This window comes from Lissotriton vulgaris, chromosome 3_1 (assembly GCF_964263255.1).
Source record: "Lissotriton vulgaris chromosome 3_1, aLisVul1.2, whole genome shotgun sequence".
In the NCBI taxonomy this organism is placed as follows: domain Eukaryota; kingdom Metazoa; phylum Chordata; class Amphibia; order Caudata; family Salamandridae; genus Lissotriton; species Lissotriton vulgaris.
In genome coordinates, this window is record NC_141689.1 from 1,722,552,504 (window position 1) to 1,722,575,375 (window position 22,872).

The window sequence follows — 22,872 nt, forward strand, 5'->3', positions numbered from 1 at the left end:
TGGAAACTGAAACGGTAAAGGGGCGCCCCACTACAGCGTGTCTTCAGGTCAAACGGATTGTGGGACAAGGTCCAGAATAGAAGAGTCATCAAAAGGCAAAAAGTTCCGCCGGACCCCGAGAGCCGGCCGCCTATGTCGGGGGCGATCTCAGGCTACACCGGTGCTATAAGACTTGGGGAGGGGGTCGGAGCCAAGTGTCTTCTCCGAGTCCATGGCCATCACACCGCCCCTCGGGGGCCTCCGTCAAGCTGTTTAGGAAGGTTTCATATCACATTGTTTTCAAATGCAGTCAGGTCCACAAACGACACTCACTTACTTTGAGAATAGTGAAGCTGCAGTAGGTGGAAATAAGCTTCAGACAGTGTTACAAGCGCTGCTCAGAACTCTGAACTATGGCACCCAACATCCAGAACTTATGCCATTTGAGAATGGCAGTGACATTGAAGCAACTCAGGGACCAAAACCATTAACGTACTTTCACGTATGAAAATCTTACTTGGGGAGGGGGCAGGAGCGAAGCGCCCCCTCCCAGTCCGCGCCACCACACCGTATGTTGAAAATCTGAAGCCATCGTTCTACAAAGTCAACCAACCTTGGATTGAAAAATCTAGAAAAATGTACAAACTGAAAACCAGTTTTGGTCTGCATAGCATCAGTAGCAACGCTTGCTATCAGAGTGCATGAGTTTCATGCTCGATCGATTGAGCTAGCCGGATCGGGCAATAAAAAGTATAAAATAGTTATGTAAATAGTTATTTAATAAAATGTTTTACCCTGTTTCTTTGCTGGTGTGTTGTCTATATTTTTAATATTTGCATAGGGTTTGTCGTTATTTTGGGCGGGGTGGGTGACGGAGGCGAGCTGTCTTGCAGCCCTCATGGTGTGGAGCTCAGTTCATCTCACTATTTTCGTATTTCTCATGAAGGGTTGTTCCTAATATTTCTATTTTAGCGAGGTCAAAAAGAGATCCAATTAGTGGCCTACTGATTTTGCTCGATTACTTTTATTTTTTTACACGATTTTTCACTATCTGCAAAGACTAAACAGAGTATTGCGACTTTGTGCTTGTTTGTAAATAGAGAATGATCCAAAGAGAACCAATTCTAAAACAGTAAATGCTTGGATAACAATCAATCAAATGGAGAGACAAGCAGGTACGACGGATTACAACGGGGGTAAAGGTCTGCGTTAACTACCGTTCACTATCTGCAAAGAGAGAGTACTACTAAGAGAAAAGAGGGGAGGGGGGGTGCAGCGTTCAAAGCACATCAGCGTGCATAAATACGAAAATGTTTTTATCTATCACGTACTTGACATTTTAAAGCTTTTCATATTTGCTATTAAAAAACCATTGAAATTCACTGAAAAAACCATAGGTTATAGTCGATATATAGTTAGGAATTTGCATTTACAAAACCTTGAAAATTCAATGAAAAAACCATTGGTTTTAGGCCATATATAGTTAGGGATTTGCATTTACAAAACCTTATTTTACTCGCATAAAACCATTGAAATTCCATATATAGTTAGATGCGCTAACTATATATCGCGCACCCGCAATCCACTGCTGATGATGTCACATATTACATCATTCATGACATGGTCAGTGACATCACTGATGACATCACTGATGACAACTCAAATGACATCACTGATGACAACATCCAGTGACTGTATGTTTCTGTAAAGTTAAAATATGTCTTACATATTGAAGAATGAGTGGATGTATAAATGTCTGGATGAAGGATTTAGTAGGTGCATGACTGATTGTATGAGGGAGTGATTAAATGTGTCTCACTGAGTGCATGGGTTAGTGATTAAACTGTATTAATTTGTGCATCATTATATCTGTTGTTCTGTAAACTGCTGCATGTGTTGATCAGTAGCTATATGAATAACTATATGGGTTATTGATTGGTTGCTCAAGTATTTGTATGGGAGACTGAGTATGTGTGTGGGTGGCTGGGAGGTGTGTGACTCTGTGCATAGATGTGTAAGCAGTTGATTCACTAGGTGTATGAGTTCAAGAGTGCATGTGGAAACAGCTATATGGGCGGTTGACTGTTTGCATGAGTGTATTGGTGAGTGAATGGATATCTCAGTGCTATATGTCAAAGTAAGTACATATGTAAAACACAGTACATGTGAGAGTTAACATATATAAATAACTGTGCATAAGAGCCAGTGAATGTGTGAGTGGCTGTATGGATCATTGTGAACATGTATCAAGGATTGTATAAGAGAGTAAATATGTGTTAGAATATGTTTCAATAAGTAAGGTGTGTATAACTGTATAGTTGAGGAATTGGAGGTGTGTTTGATTCTTTGCATGACTGTCTAGGTGTATGAGTAACTCCATGGATGAGTGACAGTCTGTGAGTGTCTGTTTTCACTGAGTGTATCTAAGGATATATCAGAGTCTGTAGAGGTTCATCGTATTAACACATGAATGATGTCATCTGTGATGTTGTCAGTGATGTCATTTGAGTTGTCATCAGTGATGTCATCAGTGATGTCATTTGAGATGTCATCAGTGATGTCATTTGAGTTGTCATCAGTGATGTCATCAGTGATGTCACTGACCATGTCATGAATGATGTAATATGTGACATCATCAGCAGTGGATTGCGGGTGCGCGATATATAGTTAGCGCATCTAACTATATATGGAATTTCAATGGTTTTATGCGAGTAAAATAAGGTTTTGTAAATGCAAATCCCTAACTATATATGGCCTAAAACCAATGGTTTTTTCATTGAATATATATATATATATAATATGTTATATATATATATATACCACTCTCTGAAGGAGGACAGGACATCACACTACAGGTACCATGAAGCCCTGCGACCGGCAACGCCCACTAGGGCGGGTACTTGTGCCATGGTTTTGCCTAAAGAATGCCTGCCTTGCAGCTCGAGTCAGTGCCTCTGAAGAAGTAACAATACGAAACGCGTCAGGCTGACTTTTCATTGAATTTGCTGTATTTTCATCCATTTCGCAAGCTGCGATCCTGACAAAGAATTAAAAGCTGAAATCTTTACCTTGCTCGTGGGCCCCTCTTTCTTCCAGGCAAACTTGGTTTTGGATATATATATATATATATATATATATATATATATATATATATATATATATATATATATATATATATATATATATATATATATATATATATATATATATATATATATATATATATATATATATATATATATATATATATATATATATATATATATATATATATATATATATATAGTTAGGATTTTTTCTCTATGGAACTTTTGAAAATTCTATGTCTAATAACTTTGGCGTTTGTGGACGGAATCGGCTGAAATTTTCAGGAAAATGGCACATTTTGTTTCTGATCAGCCCCTGAAAATTTGGGGGGGTTTCGTCAAGGGGGGGCCGAGAAAAAAAGGGGGGTAAACGCGTTTTTCCCATGTTAATTTCCATAGGGCGTTTGGCCTCACTTTTAGCTCGAACGGCTGAATGGATTTACACGAAACTTGGCAAAATTGTAGGGACTGTTAGCCCGATGTGCCTTTGCTGGGTCTCAATATATGTGCTCCAGTGGATTTTGAGAAATTAACGTTTAAAAAACCAGATATATCTGTGACAGCGTTCTAGATAGCGTACTAGTTCACGTACTTTTCGCGTTTCGGAGCTTTTCGAAGCGAAGCTGATTGGCTCCCCGGTGTCTGTCAACATTCAAACAGTCTGTAGCAGCCGCCATCTTGTCTCTCGGTAGGATCACAAGAGACAAGAGGAGGCCAAAATGAAGAGGGAAATGAAGGAAAGGGGGCAAGGTAGACCCCTTCTGATCCCCTAGGATTGATGAGGGGGATATTAAAGTGCCCCGCGGGGCCAAACAAAAAAAAAAAACAATGTTTTTTTCGTGGGGTGCGCCCGGTTCGCGTACCGGAAAGCGGTCTGGGGAGCGTAGTATAAGGAAACAAGAATGATTGACTTAAAACTTATATTATATTGAAACTTGAATGATTGTTCGTTTTGTTGTTTTTTTTTGTTTATTTTTCTTTAGGTAGCTACATGTAGGTATCAATGTAGAGTGTATAATTTAATAAACGCCGTCTCCTTTGTAGATATGTTGTTTGTTGTTAAAGAAGTTATTGTGGTATATGGAATTCATACCATAGTCTGTCTGAAAAGCCGAAATAACATGGAGGTAGGAGATGATAAAGAGATGTTGTTGATGTTGTCACTTGTTGTTTTTGCAAATACACATTGGAGATAATATAGTGGGAGAAAGGAAGTAACTATGCACAAAGTTAGTATGTAACACCAAAAAGTTGCACAGTATATTTAAAGTCTGACTTCACGTTATAATCAATTTGCTACTAGTTTTCAATATATATATAAAAATAAATAATGTGTCAAACAATTTTTGAATTAAGAAATTAAAATTTATTTTTCAGATTGTTTTTCAAAATTTAAAAGAAAATCTAAAAAATTGTGATAATTTTTTTCTTCATTTTTCAGTAGAAAATCTACTGCATCTACACATTGTACAAGTTCATTGTTTATTGTGTCGTCGTAGAAATCCATGTCAACTTCTGTCTCATTTTTTTTTTCTGTTTCAGTTTTAAAGTTGTTTACTTCTCCTTCCATTTTGAATTCTGAAATATGAATTTTTTTAAAATATATCAGTACAGATAGGGCACTGTTGGGTTTCAGTACAGACAGGCAGTTTGGTTATTTATACAGTGTTTTTTTCTTTGGGCAGTGTATGGTATCAAATTGGAAGTAGAAATATGAAGAAAATTATCAAATAAACTCTTAGTCAATTCTGAATTATACTAGAGAAGTGTAACTCTATCCTTAACTTAGGGCCGGCGCTAGGCATGGGCAGCGTGGGCTGCCGGTCAGGGCTTCGCACTCAGCCCATCAGCATGGGGCCACGCACTGGTGATGTGTCCTTTTGTTTTCCTGGAGATCTATCACAAAGAAAGGTGTCGCCTGCAATTAAGGTCCATTGGCGGGGGCCCCTCCTTGGGCCTCTCATGGATGGTGTCGGGAGGTATAGGGGAGGGAGAAGGAGACGTTCCCTCAATTGCAAGGAGACCATTCACAGACACTGTGGGGGGGCCCATTGTCCAGCATTTTGGCGCACCCTCAGTTTTAAAAATAATATCTTACCTTTTAAATATAATTTGAAGTTATCAGTTGATTTTTTGTTGTTCTGCACTTCACGAAGTAGTAGTCAAAATGGCTGTGTTTCTTTCTCTTTGTTTACATATATTCAGGTACATAACCAATCAAATGTCATGATATAATAGTGATATAATAGTAGAAATTGAAAGTAATATTTTAATTGGTTGTCATTTCCAACACTTTCGATACTTTTTGTGAAGTAATTTACCTCAGGGATTTTAGAGAGTTCTACATGCTAAATGGCTAAACGGTATTCCAACTAAATTTGTGAAAATGGTAGGGATTGGTATGTAGTATGAGCTACTGTTTAATTGGTGAAAGTGTCTCCAGTGGTTTTTCTGTAAATTACTTTCCCACCTTTTTTGCGCGAGTGCTTGTCAGTGCGTTTCCCGGTACGCGAACTTGCAGTGTTACGGGAGTCCTCCATTTTGTGTTTCGGTAGAATTGAGATACAAGATGGAGGGTAAATAATGTTCAGAATGGGTAGATTGGGGTACTTTAGACGTATGCTGTTTCCCTAAGTTTTCTGAGGGTGGCTGAGGAGGCTCATATATGTGGTTAGCTGCAGGTACGCGAATTGGGTAGCGTACCGGGAAGCGAATGTAGGTGAAATTAAGTGAAAAAAAAGGTTCGTTCGAAATTTTAAAAGAGTACACTAATTTAAGGTAGCTCTGAAAAGAGCTTTTGGGTTTTGTGTATGTTCTAGAAAGTTATAAGTAGGAACCAATACACATTCTTAAATTTAGTATGAAAATTCTGTTCCCCTCATCTGAGAAATGCACGCCATCTCCTCTGTAGATATCTTGCATGTAGTAACGCAAGTTATTGTTGTAGATGCAGCCCATTCCATGGTCCCTCATGTAAGCTGAAACAGACTTATTTACATGCTTCCTCGATTTCTCAATTTGTGGACAAAATTGATTGGACCACCTCCATTTTTGTCTTTGGCATATATTGGAATATACCAAGGCAGTTTGAGGAAAAAGTGTCATCAATTGTTCAAAGGTGTCCTTTAAAAGCATTTCCAGTCCTACCCCAGTCAAAGTGCCCAAATCGTTTCCTCCACAGTGCACTATTATGAGGTCAGGGGTTGGCAAATTTAAAAAGGTTTTCACCAATGGTATCAATTGGTGACATTTCAATCCTCTTCGACCAATCCATTTGATTTCCACGTCATAAGGGGCATTACGTAGTAACGCGATATGTTGCGTTTATGGGACGCGTCACGATGTGCCTTTCTAACGTGGTATTTACACTAACGGAACGTTTACCGATTCGCGGACCGGCAACGAAACAAGAAAAAATAATTTTAACTATAATATAAATTGAATTAAAAAAATATAATACAAATATATATAAAAAATATTTGTGAATTAGAATAAAAAAATATATGTTACAGCTATAGATATTTGCTATTAAAAAAACCATTGAAATTCACAGAAAAAACCATAGGTTTTAGGCCATATATAGTTAGGGATTAGCATTTACAAAACCTTAATATACTCGCACAAAACCATAGAAATTCGCATATATAGTTAGATGCAATAACTATATATCGCGCACCCGCAACCCACTGCTGATGATGTCACATATTACATCATTCATGACATGGTCAGTGACATCACTGATGACATCACTGATGACATCTCAAATGACATCACTGATGACATCACTGATGACAACATCCAGTGACTGTAAGTTTCTGTAAAGTTAAAATATGTCTTAGATATTGAAGAATGAGTGGATGTATAAGTGTTTGGATGAAGGATTTAGTAGGTGCATGACTGACTGTATGAGTGAGTGATTAAATGTGTCTCACTGAGTGCATGGGTTAGTGACTAAACTGTCTTAATTTGTGCATCAGTATGTCTGTTGTTCTGTAAACTGCTGCATGTGTTGATCGGTAGCTATATGAGTAACTATATGGGTGATTGAATGGTTGCCCAAATATTTGTATGGGAGAGTGAGTGTGTGAGTGGGGGTGGCTGGGAGGTGTGTGACTCTGTGCATAGATGTGTGAGCAGTTGATTCACTAGATGTATGGGTTCAAAAGTGCATGTGAAAACAGCTGTATGGGCGGTTGACTATCAGCATGAGTGCATTGGTGAGTAATTGGATTTATCAGTGCTATATGTCAAAGTAAGTACATATGTAAAACACAGTACATGTAAGAGTTGACATATATAAATAACTGTGCATAAGAGCCACTGAATGTGTTAGTGGCTGTATGGATCATTCTGAACTTGTATCAGGGATTGTATAAGAGAGTAAATATGTGTTAGTATATGTTTGATTAAGTAAGGTGTGTATAACTGTATAGTTGAGGAAATAGAGGTGTGATTGATTCTTTGCATGACTGACTAGGTGTGTGAGTAACTCCATGGATGAGTGACAGTCTGTAAGAGTCTGTTTACACTGATTGTATCTAAGGTTATATTAGAGTCTGAAGAGGTTAATCGTATTATCACATGAATGATATCATCAGTGATGTGATCAGTAATGACAAATGAAATGTTATCAGTGATGTCATCAGAGATGTCATCAGTGATGTCATCAGTGATGTCACTGACCATGTCAAGAATGATGTCATGATGTCATTTGAGATGTCATCAGTGATGTCATCAGTGATGTCACTGACCATGTCATGAATGATGTAATATGTGACATCATCAGCAGTGGGTTGGGGGTGCGCGATATATAGTTATTGCATCTAACTATATATGCGAATTTCTATGGTTTTGTGCAAGTATATTAAGGTTTTGTAAATGCTAATCCCTAACTATATATGGCCTAAAACCTATGGTTTTTTCTGTGAATATATATATATATATATATGTATATATATATGTATATATATATGTATATATATATATATATATATATATATATATATATATATATATATATATATATATATATATATATATATATATATATATATATATGTATATATGTATCTAGCAAACTCCTTGCCACTCCTTGGAAAACACAGAGCACAGACCACAGGTAAGGTGCAGATTTTCTTTATTTTCTTGAGTCCACCATCACTGCTGGCATCATTACACGTTTCGGCACTACAAGTGCCTAGATCACATGATGCCCGCAACAGATTACATCCTGTTTTTATACAATTTTTTTTCACATTTTCAAAAGTTTTTTCTTTTTTTGGTGTTTTTACCGTTTCAGTGTTGTTGGTTCTTAAAGTGACAGGTGTTTATAGTGTGCAAAATTCAGCATGAACATAAACAAAATACTGTCACTGTTAATTCTGGTATATAACATATATTGTAGCTCAATTTCATAGAAAATACCGCTGTTTGTATTCAATGGTAAGAGAAAACTTTTTTTGCGTACAGGTTTAAATACCCTGTTGTCCACCATCTCATACCTAATCATATATATATATATATATATATATATATATATATTTGATTAAAATGTACAGTATTTAGATTTAAAATTTATATAAATTTGTATAAATATACAATAATATGCTGAACATTCCTAAATCTAAAACCTGTGCTATAATAATAAATAACAGCGTATAAAATCCCTGTAAAGCTGTGTAAAATATGTGTAAAAAAACTGTATAAAAAGAAGAATTTTTATCTAATGATATTTTATCCAAGTAGGGGGTCTTTATGCAGCAAGTTGGTTTTTAGATTTTTATAGACAAGTGTAAAGGTCCTCAGTAATGTTAAGGCCTCCAGGCTGTTTGGTATCTAAGTCTAAAATGTATCTATTTTCAAGCCTTCGGAGTGCCTTTTCCCTATCCCCTCCTCTCTTGTACGGCGGGATGGCATCAATTAAAAAATATTTCAGTTCTTTGGGGTCTGAGTTGTGTTTCTCCCCAAAGTGTCTCACTACAGGATACATTGTGTCTTTGTTTTTGATGGCTCTGAAGTGTTGTAATATACGCTTGTGTCCCTGTTGAATGGTACTCCCTATATATTTTAGGGCACAGGGGCATTCCAAGAAGTATACCACATAATCCGATTTACAGGTTAAGGCTTTGGCTATAGGTTTTTCCGCTGCAGAAAAGGGGGTTGCATAGAACGATTTATTAACCCTGTGCTGACATGCCTTGCATGTTTTTCAGCGGAAGAAACCTTTCCTTTGTGATAGCCAGGTGTTCTTAGGCTGCATAAAGGCATCATTCTTGACCAGGACATCTCTCATGGAGGTTGCTCTAGTATAGATTATAGACGCCTGTTTCGTAGAGCATGGCCTATAACCCTATCATCAAAAATTAAAGGCCAGTTTTTTCTGATGATCTTTGTTAGTGACTTGTCCTGTTGACTGTATTTAAGGATGAATCCTTTTTTAGTATTGTGAACTCCTCTTATCAGATCTTCCCGTGCCTGTTCTCTACTTTTTTTGATGGCCTGGTCAATACATTTGTTAGAATAGCCTCTGGCTTTAAATCTGCTGTCACAGGCCTGTTGTGCCTTCTGAAGTTCCTCCTCCTGTCTATGAATCCATCTCAGACGTAGCATCTCCCCATAGGGGATTCTTTGTATAAGAGATTGAGGGGGAAGCTGCTGGCGTGCAATATTGAATTGCCGGCCGTTGGATTTCTATGCAGCTTTCTTTACATTTTACCTGCCTGAATGTAAATCTCTACGTCCAAAAAGTTAATGGAGGTTGAACTAATATTTGATGTAAAGTGCAGATTGAGGTAATTTGTGTTTAACTCTGTGATGAAATGTTTGGCTTCCTCAACATGGCCCTGCCAAATCAAAAACAAATCGTCGATAAAGAGTAACCAGCATTTGATGTTAGTCTTAACAGTTGCAGTGTGCTGCTTCATGAGTACCAGCTCTCCCACCAGCCCATATGCAAGCAGGCATAACTGAGGGAGAAGCTGGCACCCATTGCAACTCCACGCTGCTGTTTGTATGTGGTGTTTTGAAAAAGAAAGATAATATTATTCAGACAATAGATAATACTGAAGGGCTCTCATACCATCCTGATGATGTATTGATGTATATAATGAGCTTACATCTAGCGTTATAAGTAGGTACTCCTCTCTCCAATCTATATGCTCAATTTTGTGAAGGAAGTCGCTTGTGTCCCTTACATATGATGGCAGCTTTTGTACTGCTTCTTGGAGGAAATAGTCCACATACTGTGAAGTCTTTTCAAGCAGACTATTTCGTGCCGATATAATTGGCCTGCCCAGATGTTTTTGAGCATTTTCACGGATTTTTGGAATGAAATAGAGAATGGGGGTCACTAGTTTATCATTCTTGAGAAATTTAAACTCATCCATTGTTATTAATCCCCCATTTCTCCAAGTGGCCAGTTTCATATTGTATGTTCGTATGTTGCTTTTAATTCCATTGGGTCACTCCTGCGATAGCAAGCTGTATCTGCTAATTGTGCCATTGCCTCTTGTGTATAGTCTTTTTTACCCCACAGTACTAGGTTTCCTCCTTTATCCATGTTGCGAATAATGACATCAAGGTTAGTTTTTAGATCAGTTGATGGTATTGTAATTCCGCTCTATTGATCTTGTGTTTTTGCCCTCTTTGTACTTTATAGTTGAGTTTTTTGATTCCTTTGACCAGCTGGTCTTGAAAAATGTCTATTGAATCTCTCAATGTAATTGGATTGAATTTAGATACTGGTTTGAAAGGTGTAGTGGGTCTAGTCAGATTGGCAACAAGACCTGTAGTGCATTCTTGTATGTTATTTTCATTTGCTAACTCCCATAAATTCTCTAATAGAGTTTGTTCTGTGTCAGTGGGGTTAAGTAGGGATGTGCTTATAGGATGTCCAGGTCCTGCCATTTCTTTCTCCTTATTTTTATTTAATAGATGGTATTTCCTGAGTTTCAATTTCCTTATACTTTTGAAGACATCCAACCTGGTACTGGGGTAATCAAAGGAACTGACAGGTCAGTATGATAATCCTAATGATAGCAGTTGTTTTTCAGCTTTATTAAAATCAATGTCTGTCAGATTTATCACTGTTTGACTACCTTGGTTGGAACAGTTTATTGTCGTCTTCAATTCCTTCTCGGTGGGCGTGGTTTTGGTTTCATTGTATCTTCTTGATTTTGCTTTTCGCCTCTCCCAGCATTTGGTAGATCTTGTTTTCTTTGGTTGCCTGCTTTGTTGAGTCCTTGGTCTCAGCGTATTGCGCCTTTCGTATACCAAAAAATCTACCTCCTCAGCCAAATCAATCTTTGCAGGTACTTGTTTATTTTGAGCTCTGGGGTCCCCAGTTCTGTTTCACTTTCGAGAACAGAACTCCATTCCGAGTTCGATGATGTGCTTGGTCCCGCTCTATTGGCCCCTGCATGATTTGTTGTTGGGTTGTCATATTTTGAAACCTTGAGTGCATTATATTTTTTAGCGGATGTGAAGATACGCTCTGTTTCGTAGTCCGTGGGATCACAGTGGAACTTGTAGGCCTTCCTCTCCCGTATCTTGTCCTCCTTCTTCTTTAATCTTTTATTCATTTCTTCTTTCAATCTATTTATTTCATCAGTATAAATATATATATATAATATATAATATATATTATATTATATATATATATTTCCTACTGGCGGTCACCAGTAGGTAGATATAGTTAGGACCTATTATCCATAGGAAATCCGGAACATTCTATTTGGAAACACTTTGGTGCAGATTGACGAATCTTCGCAAAATTTTCAAAACTGTTGGCCAGCTCTGGTCCGCTCCTATCCTGAAAGTTTCACAGTGATTCATCAAGCGGTGGCCGAGAAAAATGGGGGGTCCCAAAACGCGTTTTCTCCATGCAATTTCCCATAGGACCTTTAGCCGCAGCTACAGCCCGAACTGCTGAACGGAATTACACCAAATTTGGAAAAGAGGTAGTCCTTAGTTCAAACTCGTGTTTTTTGATTAAATGGGGTAAATCCGTTCAGTAGTTCCTGAGAAAATTACATTTAAAAGTATATATATATCTATGGCCTTCGAGGGTCCGCGTACCCTAAGCACAGCCTAAGCGCACCCTGCCATGTACGAGCTGTATTTTAATTGGCTGTCAACACTCCAAATCAGGAAGTGTTGGCAGCCATCTTGTGCCTCGGTAGAACCGAGGCACAAGAAACCCCTCAAAAAGTCTCAAAACGCGAAAAGGGGGCAGGGTAGAAACACCCTGACCCTCTAGACCTGCTCAGGGGGTCCCACAAGGACCACCAGGACCAACCCAAAACATTATTTTTAAAGAAAAAACAGGAGAATGCGTGCAGGGTACGCAGATCCTGCCAATAAAAAAAGAGAAACTCAGTCTCTTGCGCTAAATATGCTAATTTGCACCCGGGGGCTTCATCAAAAAATAGTGTGAGGGGGTCTCAATCCCCCCAACACTGCCCCGGGGACCGACACCCCGGGGCTCTAATGTAATATATGCGGGAGGCTACGGAGCCCCCTGAAGCCCCGGGGACTGCCACCTCCGGGGCTCGTTTAAAATAGGCGGGGGGCTCTCAGGGCCCCCCCCAGCCCCAGGGACCACCACACCCCGGGGCTTCAAAACATTAAGTGAGGGTATCTCTGAGGCCCCCCCAACCCCAGGGGCCGCCAACCCCCGGGGTTCTAACCTAATATATGCGGGGGCTCATGGGGCCCCCTGCAGGCCCGGGCACCACCACTCCAGAGGGCTTGTTTAAAATGAGTGGGGGGCTCTCAGGCCCCCAGCCCCAGGGACCGCCTTCAATACATTAAGTGAGGGGGGCTCTGAGGGCCCAGGGGAACGCCATCCCAGGGCTTCAAAATGTGGGAGGAGGGCTGCCCGGCCCCCTCCTCGAGCCTTGTCTAGGCCCTGGGGACCGCCACCCCCCAGGGATGGCTCCTGCAGTGTCCCGGAGTGTCAGCCCCCAGGACACTGTAGTTTGCGATGACAGGACGGGAGCCTCGCGGCTCCCACCCTTTCATTGCAAACTGCTCTAGTAGTGGGCTAGTAGTGGCCCGGGAGGGGGGCCACGCGGCACCCCTCCCAAAAAAAACATAAAAAAATAGAAACAGCAGCGGGATATGGGGTCCCCGATTCCAGAACTGGCCTCAGGAGGGGGGCAAGGCAGCCCCCCTCCAAAATATATATATTGTTTTAAAGGGCCATGCCCCAGGGGTTTTTTTTTAATAAAAATTGGGGGCAGACCCTGGGGATGGAGTCCCAAGGGCATATGAATTAGAAAAAGAAGGGGGGCTACACAAAAAAAATGAGATTGGGCCGGAGGCCACGCCCCCTCCTTGCATCACTCTGCAAGCGAGCCCCCTGGCACGTTAGCAGAGGGGGAACGAATTCCCCTTGAATACTGAGGGTCCCTGGGGGCCAACTAGCCCACCAGGAACCTCCAGTATGTGCCTGGGTGCTGCGTTGCAGAGAGGTGTTTGGAGGCCACGCCCCTTTTCACACCTCTCTTCAATGCAGCTCTGTGGCTCTTACTGGAGGTACCTGGTGGGCTAGTTGGCCGCCAGGGGACCTCTGGATTCAAGGGGACCTAATCCCCCAACTTAAAACGTGCCACGGGGCACGTTTGCACAGTGGTGAAGGTAGGGGGCGGGGCCTGAGGTGATAAGTGTGCAAACACGCCCTGTGGGGCGTTTTAAGTTGGGGAATTAATTCCTCTTCAATCCAGAGGTACCCTGGGGGCCAACTAGCCCACCAGGTACCTCCACTAAGCGCCAGGGAGCTGAGTTGTAGAGTGTTGTCAAAAGGGGCGTGGCCTCTGAACACCTCTCTGCAACGCAGCATCTGGCGCATACTGGAGGTACCTGGTGGGCTAGCTGGCCGTCAGGGGACCTCGGGATTCAAAGGGACTTAATCCCCCAACTTAAAACATGCCACAGGGCGCATTTGCACTGTGGTGAAGGTAGGGGGCGGGGCCTGAGGTGATATGTGTGCAAACACGCCCTGTGGCACGTTTTAAGTTGGGGAATTAATTCCTCTTCAATCCAGAGGTCCCCTAGGGGCCAACTAGCCCACCAGGTACCTCCAGTAAGTGCCACGGAGCTGTGTTGCAGAGTGTTGTAAAAAGGAGCGTGGCCTCTGAAAACCTCTCTGCAACGCAGCTCGCTGGCGCATACTGGAGGTACCAGTTAGGCTAGTTGGCCCCCATGGGACCTCAGGATTGTAGAGGAAATAATTCCCCAACTTAAAATGCACCACAGGGCGTGTTTGCACACATGTCACCTCAGGCCCCGCCCCCTTACTTCACCATTGTACAAATATTCCTCTAATGTCATTTGTCATCTGTCATTTGAGATGTCATCAGTGATGTGACTGACCATGTCATGAATGATGTAATATGTGACATCAAAAGCAGTGGATTGCGGACGCGCGAGATGTAGTTAGTACAACTAACTATATCAGAGGAATTTTAATGGTTTTGTATAAGTGAAATGTTCAGCTAACTATAACACCCCTAAAACCTATTGTTTTTTCAGTGAATTTCTAAGGTTTTTTAAATGCTAATTCCTAACTATATCAGGCTTGAAACCTATGGTTTTTTCAGCGAATATATATATATATATACTCGCTCCAATTCCACAAACACAGGTGCACTCGCAGGTGGGTGTAGACTTGCGGCTTGTGGACTCCGCAAATTATCTTCGCTCCACTCCTCGAACTTCCCATGGAAAATCCACACTCACGGGGACGTTTACAAAGAAGTTTTATTTTCATATGTTCATTTTTATATGACGTCACGCGGGACCCTCCACCGCGCAAGCATTGTGTACCGTAATGCACGTATCACAAATGCGCGAGAGCAGGAGTCGCGGACTGGGGACTGGTCGCATACCAATCGCACACATCACGTAATATTAAATGTATATGATGTAACTCACAAACATGCAGCCGTCACATCACCGTACGCGGATCCTTCACAACTTTTCTAAATTGGCGACTAGAATCTACGCACCAACCGTTATGTTACGCTTTGGAAAAAAAAATGTGGGCAATTTTCAGAAAAATATATAATGTTATTTAATAAATAAAATATTTATAAATAAACAGTTAAAAACTGTAGAAAATCAGTACAAGAAAATAGGTGTAACTACCATTACACTTAAAAATTAACATTTAAAAAACCTTTGAAATTCACTGAAAAAACCATAGGGTTCAGAGGCGTTATAGTTAGAAGTTAGCATTTAAAAGAGCTTTTAAATTCGCTGAAGAAAACCATAGGTTTCAGAGACGTCATAGTTAGATATTAGCACTTAAAAAACCTTAGAAATTCAAAGAAAAAACCTTAGGTTTCAGGGGTGTTATAGTTAGCTGGACATTTCACTCTTACAAAACGATAGAATTTCCTCCGTTATAGTTAGATCTGCTAACTATAACTTGCGCACTAGTAATGCACGGCTGATGACGTCACATATTACATCATTCATGACATGGTCAGGCACATCACTGATGACATCTCAAATGACATCACAGATGACATCACTAATGACATCATCCACGTGACAATCTGATACACCACATCATACACTAGTATAACCTTTCATCACTCACTGTAAAATACAGAGTACCATATTTGAAACCATTGACACACCAATACCAGTTACTGCATACCCACTCACTGATTCCTAGGTCTACACACATAACTACCCATTCAACAACAGAATCACTTATACATGCAATCACTAATTAATAGAACAGTATCAAATGCACTTATACACATATATAGACATTGACACACCAGCGGTCATCTTAGTCGGTTATGCAGTCATCCTACTCACTCATGAAAAAAATTAATCACGCTTACATTTACTCACTTACACAATTATACACACAGCACCTCATTTATTCAAACACATAGTAATTCTTACTTAATATGTTAAAAAATCACCTTTACAATTATACACTCATTCATATAGTTACTCTCACAATCACTGACCCTTACATATACTTATTTATATACACCAACTCTTACATACAATTTATTTTATTTTTTTACTTTGTTGAAGATGTACAACTAAAACATATATTCGCTCATGAACACACAATTCACTCAGTCACCCAAACAACTGTTTCCACATTCACTCTTAAACCTATACACCTAGTCAATCAACCATTCACACTTCTATGCATAGAGTTACACACACCCCATCCAACCACACACAAACGGAGTGTCCCATACAAAATCACCCAACTAATCAATAACTAGTATACACACTCATGTAGCTAGTGACCAACTGATGCAGCATGTTATACAACAGAGACAGTGATGCACACATTCACATAGTTTAGTTACTAATCCATGTGTTAAGTGACACACTTTTAATTACTCACTTAAACAGACAGTCAGATAGCTACTAAATACTCCATCCAGACAGTTATATATCCACTCAATCTTCAATACAGACTGGTATATATATAATACATATTTACATTTCAAACTAAACCACATTCACTGGATGATGTCATCAGTGACATCATCAGTGATGTCATTTGAGATGTCATCAGTGATGTCATCAGTGAAGTCACTGACCATATCATGAATGATGTAATATGTTACATCATCAGTAGTTTATTTATTTATTTATAAAGGGATGTGCGAGTTATAGTTAGCAGAACTAACTATAATGGATGAATATCTATGGTTTTGTACGAGTCAAATGTCCAGCTAACTATAACGTCTCTGAAACCTATGGTTTTTTTCAATGAATTAAAAAACTTTTTGGAATGCTAATTTATAACTATAACGACTGTGAAATCTATGTTTTTTCAGTATATATATATATATATATATATATATGAAACACCAATTCCGCTTCCTCCATAAAACTTGTCTGAGACAGCCTGAGTTGCTTCGCAGCAAGGATTTAATGTCACCACTTTGCACATCAAAATAATGCGTTTTCTCAATCTCAGCACCTGGCAGATGCGTTTCGGCGAATGCCTGCCTCAATGCCATTTTTTTGCTTTATAGTCCAATACTGAGTTTTCGCGGGGTTTGTGAAATACTTGAAAGAGGAGTCCCATTGGACCACTGGTGTAAACAAAAAGAGTGGACAGGGAAATATATATATACATAGTTCTACAGCGACCATCTCCTATCTGACAATCCAGCTGCACTATCCACCGCCACTCCAGAGAAAGACGCTGCACAAGATCCGGGTGCTAGCGAATGTTTATTTTTGTATTTCTCATAGCAACACCCCACACAGAACACCATCATCATGTTAATTTAAACTACGTGTGATCATGCTAGTTGAAAAAAACTGACAACAGAATTTTTGGATAGAGGATATTACTCACCCAACCCCACAATCTAGACACTTAGCAGGTCAAGCAGGTCCTGTTTCCTGTCCAGGATGTCCACTCAGCAGTGCTGCTGCTGTTGAGTGTGCTGGATGCACTCACCCCCAGAGCACCTGATGCTCCAGCAGGGCGTAAGACTTACCAGGCCTGCTGCCCGCTACCAACATGTGGGAGGGGGTAGTGTTGCACTCGGAAAATGAGTGTGGCCACCTCCACCTTGCTGAAGATGGGGTTGGGCTGCACCCCTTCCCACCTGTGCCACTCACAGGGGGTGCGAGTGGTGCTTCCTGCTTCTGTCATGATGATTTTGGATGGGAGTGTGTCGGACTGGGGTGGGAAGGTAATGGGAGGACAGAGAGTACAGGTCAGGAAAGGAAAAGAAAAAACAGATACAAAAAAGTCATAAAAAACACACACAGAAACATAAATGCACTCAGTCAGACAAAAATAAAAATAGATAAGAAAAGGTGGCATTGAGAAGTGGGTGATCAGATGGGGTAGATTGGAAAGTTGGGAAACAAAAGCAAAGAAGCAGGGAGAAAGATAGGCAGTAGCAGGCAAAACAAAAGGGTGGCACGCGTGGGCACCGTATGCTGCTGTTTGGGAGAAAATCCAGAAGCTTCTCCCACTTCAAAGTGGGCTCCGGTATAAAAAGGGGACCCTCAGACCCATCTCTTAAGTACACCCCCAGACTTCTGGATACTGCTGAAGACGGACTACCTGCTGTCCTGTTGCTTCAGGCCTGCCACACTTGCTGAGAAGGAAGACCAGGCCTGCACCTTCCATCCCAGGGTTCAGTGACTCCAAAGGTCAGCTGTCTGACATCCTGGTATGCACACAGGGACAAAACAAGCTACAAAGGCATCGCTAAAACTGCCCAGGTGACCTGCTGCAACTGGACCTGCAACTGGACCTACCTGAACCTTGCTGGCCTCTGCCGGAGGAGTTTATGATCCCCACAAACTACTTCCCAGGTCCCGGACCTTTGATGTGGTATCAATTGAGCTATTTCTTAAAGAAAAGTCTTGGGCCCTGGGTGACAGTGAACAGGCCTGTTTGTGCTGACATCTTGCTTCCAGCGCCAACCGCCAATGCAAAGCTCTGGTGATCCTGACTGTTTGCACTACAACAGCCGCCAGCGACATCTGGAGACACCAGATTTGCACATCGGGCTACAGCTTTGACAGCTTACGGTGATAACCAATGCGAGCTCCAACAACCAGTAATGGCTCCTGTTAGAGCCGGCTGTCTCTAGTTGGCGGAGGTATACACTTCTGACAAATAGGGACACTCCTTTTCTAGTCAGGGCAAGGGGATCACACCCTTTGATAACCCCTGCTCACCCCCTCGGTAGCTTGGCAGAGCAGAACAGGCTTATCTCAGAGGCTGTGCGTTAAGCAATTATGACCACATACAGTAACACCGTGAATGCACTACAAATGGACACGACACAGTAGTTTTATAAAAATAAGTATTTTTATATAAGGCTTAGCACAAGACCAAAATAACGACAAACTGTACACAATCGGAATAAATACGTTGGGAAGGGAAAAAGGATAGTTCAAAGGTAGTTTCTTCTTTACCACAAAGTTTTTAGTATCAAAGCAAATCTTCTTCTTGGCAATGCAGTTCTTAGCAACAGGGTAACCCACACGGGGGCTACACGACGTCAGGGCAAAGTTAATCCAAAGGTTCGGCGTTGACCGCGAGGAGCGCTACGTCAAGCCTGGAGTCACACGGACCCCCAACAACACAGTACCTTAGGAAAATGAAGCACACGATGATCGGCGGCGTCGAGCAATCCGGCGTCGCGTCTTCGGTGTCGATCCGGCCTCAGCAGGCGTCGTTGTTGATGATGCGGTTGCACAGAGTGAGCAGCGCTCACGGCGTCGAAGGGCACACAGGTGATGCGATCAGCAGCGGTGCAGACACGAGGTCCTCTGGAGCTAGAGCCGTACTCCCACTCACTGGCGTTGCTGCTGGCGTCGGTTGGGCCTAGCGTTCGGTTGTCGTGATTGCTGACTCTTTCAGAGGTGCTGGATTCACGGTTCCAGCAAAATAGCACTTTAAGCAGATGAAGTCCTTTAGCCCTGTGACTTCAGCAGGAGACTGGCACTTCTTCCAGTCCTTGGAGATTTTCTTAGCAAGCGTGAGAGTACACACACAGTTCCTCTCTCCTGGTTCCTTGGCAAAAATAAAGAAGCACTGCAGGATTCCCCCAACAACAGCACACTGGCAGAAGGGGTAGGCAGTCCTTAGATCAGCAGGCCTCTTGTCCTTGGTTACAGGGTTCCTTGTCAGAAGTGATCTAAATTCTTGGTTCAGGGGTCCTACTTTAATACCCCTGTTCGTCTTTGATCCCTTTGTCCATGCCGGGGGTTTCCCAACATCCTGGGTCCGTTGTGGGTGGAGCCAGGCAGAAGCACCTGGCCTATTCACTGAGCAGGGCTGGGTCCTCAGACGCCCAGCAGGAGGTGGAGCCAGCATTGACACTGGCAGGAGCAGAGCTATCGGCCACCTGGCAGGAGGTGGGGCTAGGATCGTCCATGGCAGGCACGGAGCCATCAGCCGCTTGGCAGGAGGTGGAGCCGGCATTGTATCAGGCAAGGCAGGCTATCAACAACTACTCTCCCCCTACTCTCAACGTAACTGTCCCACTCATCCCACACTGACTCATCCAGACCTGGGGAGCCACCCAGCTCCTCTCACACACACACAAAACCAGCAGAAACCAGATATGGTTAGACAAGAAAATAGACACCTTCTAAAAGTGCTATTTTCGAACCCAGAGTCCAAAAACCATCCACACCAACGGATGCGTAATTAAACCCCGAGTTCAGGGATACCAAACTCGACATTGCACCATGCTCTCCGAGCCAGCGAGGATCATAGTACTAATAATCCCGGCGGCCCATTCTAATCAATGGAGAGCAGGCTACCTCGCAATAGTGAAGGACCAAGATGGCGGTCAGGTGTGTCCTACCTCAGACTTACAATGCACCCTGCCCGAAGGCCTACCATAGGGGCGACTAACATGAAGCCATGGGAAGGTTTGGAGGGCTGGCAAGTAGGTATACTTGCGCAGCCTGCGTGACAGCACTAGGCTGCACGTGGGTCTCGCAATGACCGACCCGTAGACATTCTTTTACGAGGCCGCTCCTGTGGGTGGCACAACACGTGCTGCAAGCCCACAAGCGGCATTTGCGTTTACAAGCCCCGGCACTCTGGGTGCACTAGACGAGGGACTGATAGTAAACCAAATAAGCCAAACATGGATACAATAGATACATCAATTTAACATAGGGAGCAATTGCGCTATGGCACTGATCAGCAGTGACACGGCGCCCAAAGCATATACCAGCAAAACATCGTAAAACAGTAGAGGCAAAACAGAAAAAATGGAGGGGAGACTCAAGCCAATGATGTCAGGTCTAACACGTGTCCCCTCCAGCTGAAATGTGGGGAGAACTACCCTTGACCTAGGGAGTTCTCTTCACTAAGGCGGAAAAATCTGGACAGACCATCAGCATTGGCGTGATCTGTACCAGGGCGGGGTTCCACCGTAAAGTCCATCCCCTGGAGAGAAATGGACCACCTCAACAGTTTCGGATTCTCACCCCTCATGTGCATCAACCATCTGAGGGGCCTGTGGTCTGTCTGAACCCGGAAGTGAGTCCCAAACAGGTAGGGTCTTAGCTTCTTCAGCGCCCAGACCACAGCAAATGCTTCTCTCTCTATCGCACTCCACCTCGTTTCCCTGGGAAGTAACCTCCTACTGATGAAGGCTACAGGCAAGTCTCGGCCCTCTTCATTCACCTGAGCTAGAACAGCCCCCACGCCATGCTCTGAAGCGTCCGTCTGAACAATGAATTCTTTCGAAAAGTCGGGTGCCTGGAGTATAGGTGCTGTGCACATTGCAGTTTTCAGGGTGTCAAAGGCCGTTTGACAGGCATCAGTCCAGATCACGTTTCGTGGCTGCTTCCTGGAAGTCAGCGACGTCAAGGGGTGCACGATGTTACCGTAATCCTTGACAAACCTCCTGTAGTAACCCGTGAGTCCTAGGAAGGCTCTCACCTGAGTTTGGGTTTTGGGCGGCGCCCAAGCCAGGATGGTATCAATCTTGGGTTGCAGGGGGGCAACCTTACCGCTCCCTACTTGGTGCCCCAAGTACACCACCGAACCCTGCCCAATCTGGCACTTACTGGCTTTGATTGTGAGGCCTGCTCCGCGCAGGGCCAACAACACTTCCTGGAGGTGGCGCAAGTGTTCCTCCCAGCTGGCGCTGAACACTGCGATGTCGTCCAGGTAGGCGGCACTGAAATCCTCCAGTCCAGCCAAGACCTGGTTGACCAACCTCTGGAAGATGGCAGGGGCATTCTTCATCCCAAAGGGCATCACCCGGAACTGGTATAGCCCATCTGGTGTGGAGAATGCTGACCTCTCCTTTGCCCCATCAGTCAAGGCGATCTGCCAGTACCCAGACGTTAAATCAAACGTACTAAGGTATCGGGCAGCCCCCAACCGATCGATGAGCTCATCAGCTCTGGGGATGGGGTGCGCGTCAGTCTTCGTGACCGAATTGAGTCCTCGGTAATCCACACAGAACCGGAGTTCCGGTGAAGCACCAGGCGCGGCAGCCTTCGGGACCAAGACCACTGGGCTGGCCCAAGGACTGCTAGAGGACTCAATCACCCCTAACGCGAACATCTTGGAGACCTCCTCCTTAATGTACGCTCTGACCTTGTCAGTCACCCTGTAAGCCTTGTGCTTCACAGGAGGGCTGTCTCCGGTGTCAACGTCATGGACACACCAATGCGTGACACCCGGAACCAAGGAAAACAGATCCGGGAATTGTCCCAACAGTTGGCGACAATCCTGTTTCTGCTCAAGGGTCAGTGTGTCAGAGAGGACCACACCATCCACCGACCCATCTTGCTCTTTAGCACACAGGAGGTCAGGAAGAGGCTCACTCTCCTCCTCCGTTCCATCATCTGTAGCTAGGAGCATGCCCACTTCGGACCTTTCTAAGTGGGGCTTCAAGCGGTTGATATGCAGGACCCGCAAGGGGTTCCTGGGAGATTTCAAGTCCACCAGGTAGGTGACATCGCTCTTCTTCTCCACTACCTTAAATGGTCCAGTCCACCTGTCCTTGAGCGCACAAGGTTCCACAGGGGACATGACCCACACTTCCTGACCAGGCTGAAGCTCTACCAGAGTGGCATTCCGGTTGTACCAACGCTTCATCTCCTCCTGGCTGGCCTCCAGATTTGCCTGAGCAAGTTCTCTGAAGCGCCGAGTCTGGTTCCGAAAGGCCAGCATGTAGCTGTATACATCCTGGGGAGGTTTCCTGGGAGATTGCTCCCAGCCTTCCTTGACCAGACTCAAAGGCCCTCTTACCGGGTGACCGTATAAGAGCTCAAAGGGGCTGAACCCTAGAGACTTCTGCGGTAC